Consider the following 5,147-nt stretch of genomic DNA (forward strand, 5'->3'; position numbering starts at 1 on the left):
TATCTCATGTGTACGTGTTATATTCTGTATCTATGTCTATGTCTATGCATAATAGATATTTAATGTAAATTGTATTAATATTAGGTATATTTAATTAAGAAGGAAAATTTACCAAAAAAAATTAACAAAATAGGCAATAATTTTTATAATTTTCTTGTGGTCAAAATAAATTTCATAATTTCAATAAATGTGAACATTTCTTTTAAATAAACTATAAAAGTTATTATTTATAATAATAAATTAAAACAAAAATAAATATTAAAATATTTTTTTAGAAAAATCGAGTGGAGCTCATTGATGATGGTCAAAAAGGGGTGAATCTATCCCAACTGATTATTTTTTCTTTCTACATTTGTATTTATTTTAGTTTTTAACGGTATATTTTAAAAAAAATATTATATTTACATAAAAAATTAAACATCGTGTCTTTGTATATATATGTTGTGTTATATATTTCTAATTTATATTATGTATTTTAATATATATATTATATAGATGGTCAATTTTTTATATATAAACATAACATGTTAAACTTTTATAGTTTGTAAATTATATTATAAAAAATTAGATTATTTACCAACTTTATAATTAATCAAACTACATTAAACTAATTTTGTGTTGAATTTAGTTTGTCAACATAAAAATGAAATAATGATAATAAGTATATATAAAAAGAATTAATCACATGCTTGCATATATAAAATATATATTAAAATTACGTAAAATAATATATATATATATATATTTTGCATGGTGGATTTTTTTAGTATATACATACTACTTGTTATAAATGATTTATTATTAAAAATAATATAAAATATTACAAATAAAGATACAAATAATTAATTTTAAAGTTAACCGTGATGTTAGTTTGTTTATTGATTTGAGTTTGGTTGGATTTAGTTGTTTTATTAAAAATTCTAATGGAAGTTAAATTTCGGGTTGTTTTGGTAGCTCTCCTCCTTAATCTATCATCTAACATAAGTTTTTTGCAATTTGGAAGGGCTTGTTTTAGTTTAGAATTGCGAATTGAGAGACATAATTTGTGTAACAAATTGTTTGAACATTTTATATTTTTTGCATGATTTTATTGATGGATGTAAATCTGAAGTTGTTAATTTAGTTAATAAAATTTAGAAGCTGTTAACCGGAGGATTACCATATGTTCATAATACGCAACAGAAGAAAAGAAGGTAATCCTAAATATTTATTTTTGTGCTTAAACTTTATTCTATAAATAATACATAGATCATATCTAAATACCTTTAGACGCTTTAGTAAAAATCACTTTCTCCTTCGGTGGTACGAAGGCGCTATGCGTATCCACATCGAGACCAACATTTGTTGTCAAATCCTTGACCAATAGATATCTGATGATCTAAATTGAGAAACCTCTTGCAACTAGGGGTGGCAAAGCGGGCCGACCCGTCCCGCCTAGGCCCGCTCCATAAACGGGGCGGATCGGCCGGCCCTTCCAACTAAAATGGGTTCAAAATGTTAGCCCGCCCCACTTTTATGGCAGATTGGCGGACTAACCCGCTTGACTTTTTTTTTTGAAAAATAAAATTCTTTCTGGATCTATCCCTTAAATAGAACCATCTTTATTTTAAAAAATAAGTCACATAATTTGAGCATATATACGAAATTGTAAAATAAAATAAATAAAGTTAATAACTATAAGAAGAATAAAAACAAAAAATGAAAAAAAAATTAAAAATTCTATAATTTTTAATTTTATAATAGTAATAACTCTTTTATTTAATAAAAAAAATCTTCGACCCGACGGACCAGCCCGTCTCGTCCTGCCAAAACCCGCCAATTTGGCGGTGTGGATTTGGCGGATTTCAAATCCTAACCCGACCCGCCTTTTTTTTAGCGGGTTTAGCGGTTCGACCCGTTTTGCCACATCTACTTGCAACTCTTTGCATGCCATAAAATTCTTCTCACTTTCCTGTCAAGTTGTTATTGATTTTAAATTTGAATCTCAATTCAAAGTTAAATTATATCTTGAAATTCTAAATCTGAATTCTTCAAATTTATGAATCATATTATAACTCAATTTGAAAAAGAATCCAGGTAGGATCTCATCCAAATTTAGAAATAGAATAACTAATTATTCTCAAATTTCATTTAATATTCTCAATTATCATACTATTATTATATTCTTGGTGCTAGTAAAGAATATAATAATATTCCATTTGAATTAATATAATTATTTATTTGATCAAATCAAATAAATAATTAAATAATTATATAGCAAAGATTAGAACACTCGTTAGTGTGTGACCCCATAGGTTCAATACTAAGTGGGTAGTAAATTAGTCATACTAAATTTACTAATTAAGGTTGGTGTCTAGTAACACTCCTCAATGACCCGATAGTATGAAGTAATATATTTTTACTAAGAACATTAGAAGAACAAAGTATAATTCCTTCCATCTTTACAACTCTTGATTAACTCTTAAAGTATGGTTTAATTGTCAAACTCAACTTGTTACCATTATTATAATAAATTGTGAATGACTTAAGAAACTCATTTCTTCATTCATTTAATCCCCTTGGCCAAGGTTTTATTTGTCTTAGTCATTATAATTATAGAGCTCAAATTCTTTAATGAGAGTTGACGGATTCCTTATTGACTAATAATTAATTCTATAAGTATTTAAATCATACCCAATATCCATTCAACTAGCACCCTAGGGTATTAGATGTCCGAAATCAAAGTATAATAAATACATTGTTAATTACCATGACAGTCGCAAGTTAAAGGAAACTCTATTACCATATTCATCTTGAGAATATCCTATTGACAAATATACCGTAATTATAACCATTATGAACTTTCAAAGTAAGTCAATTCAATGGTCATATCCTTAGGCACCATCTATATATATAATTTAATAAATGAGATCTATTAATTTTCATCCAATGAAAACCATTATATATATTGATATATATTGATTTTTCCGGATTATTAATATCCTTTTTAATAATCCTATGACAAAGAATAATTTAGATTAAATTATAAAAGATTTATCTCTCAATATTATGATCACTATCATAATGATAAATTCCTAAATTTAATTAAGGACCTTATTATATTGACATTTTAATATAACAACAATAACAAATTATTTGACACATAATTGATTAAATTGTGGTCATATTCCTTATTCCCAACATTAACAAGACTCTGATACGTATAATTTAATTGAATATGTAGAGAAGCAAATAAAATTGAACTAATCTCAATTATGCTATTTGATTTGAATCTTGTGAAGCTGTCCAAAAAATTATTATATCTGATTTAGGATAGGTATTTTATTTTATATTTTTTATTGTTGTTTAAACAACAAAAATAAAAAAACCACACAAACAAAAAAATTAAAACAAAACATAATCGTGTGAGATTCCTCCCCTTATTTTGACCACAATGGGATGTTGCTTACCCAATTTTTTTTATTTTCTCCCAAAAAAATTAGTTTTAGTATTTGTTTTACCAATTTTTAGTAAATTGAAGTGGTTCAATATTTAAATTTTGTGAGCAAAATTTACTCCTTTTTATGAATATCAATTATTGAAAGTGCATTAAAAATTATTTCAATCGATTAAAAGAACAAAAGAAAAGCAAATAAATTTAAAAATAAAATAACTAAAATTAAAATGAATAATATTAAATTTAAATAAAACAGTAAACTACTTTCGATAAGATTGAAAGACTTTTAAAATAAAAAACAAAATGCTAAATCTTAAAAGAAAATGGAAAAGTAAATTTATTGGAAAGATAAATTTGTAAAAAAATAAAAAATAAAAATGATAGAAAATTTAAATTGAAAGTAAAAAATATGGAAGGAATTCTACAGAAAAAAAATTTCTTAGCAGACTCAAGAATTTGCTGGGGATATGAGTGTACGAAAGTATTTTCTAACATGAGATTTCAATCCTTTTTTCTTCGAACCTTCACCTATTTATAAGAGTTTTCGACCAATCAAATTTAAATATAACTTCCACATACATTAATCATTAAGTAGTCGTTCCTGCTCTTTTACACTATGTAGGTAACTGCCATCAATTAGCTTCACTTATCAACTTCTTCATCTCTTCAATTACTTCAATCTTTTTTTATGAGTCCTTATCAATCAAAATTCACTCTCCTATTGATATGCCATCCTCAATAAGCCCCATAAAACAAGTTTCTATTTCGAAACTTAGAACTTATTTATTTTTGACTGATAGTATTTAATTTTATTTTAATTTATTTTTTAAAGAGTAAACTACCATTTGTACTTACAAAAGTTGAAAACGCTAACATATCTACCCATAGAAAAAAAATTACTATTTGTATCCATGAAATATAAACTTTTGCTAACAAAACTATTCAAATCCAAAAAAATTATTTGAAATTTTCAAATTACCCTACCACCACCACTTTTCCAATCCCAAACCCACCACCAAAATTCTTCCTCACCACCATCCTAAATCCTAATTACCACCGTCACTCAATTCAAAGACACCACCACATCATTTCCTTCATCACTACTATCACCACCACTACCACTATACCTTCATTATCATATTCTTCACATAAAGCAACAACAACAACAACAATAATAGAAAAAACAAATTCTCTGAGACCACTGCACCACCACCGGCGAACACCAAGTTGTCCCCCCTCACCCGATTTCCACTCTTCTTCCTCGCTCTCGCCCCTTCTTAGCTCCTCTGCGTAACCACCGCCGCGGCACTCAACAGTCGCTGGCGCCGTCAAGTCCCACCCAACCTCCACTCGCCGCCGCCGCGTCCTTTCCTCCTTTCTTTCCTCCTCCACCCTTTCCCTCTCTCTTTCTTCTTCTTCTTCCCCTTGTCTCACCTCCGCGAGCCCAGGACCACCATCGCCTTCTGTTTTCGCCGCCTTTTACAACCCTAGAGCCACTGCCGCTGCCTGATTACTACCGCTGCCTCCAACCCGTTCCAGCTAGCCCTCCATCTCTCGCTGACACAGAGCTCCAGTCCCTATCCAGTCTGCGGTTCCACCCGTTCTTCTCCAATTTACAAACTCAGAGACCACTGAACCTGCATCACGCAACCATTAAAAGAAGTAGAAGAGAGAGAAGCAAAATATAGAAGGAAAGAGAGATGAAGAGAGA

This window comes from Arachis duranensis, chromosome 3 (genome assembly GCF_000817695.3).
Source record: "Arachis duranensis cultivar V14167 chromosome 3, aradu.V14167.gnm2.J7QH, whole genome shotgun sequence".
Taxonomy (NCBI): Eukaryota; Viridiplantae; Streptophyta; class Magnoliopsida; order Fabales; family Fabaceae; genus Arachis; species Arachis duranensis.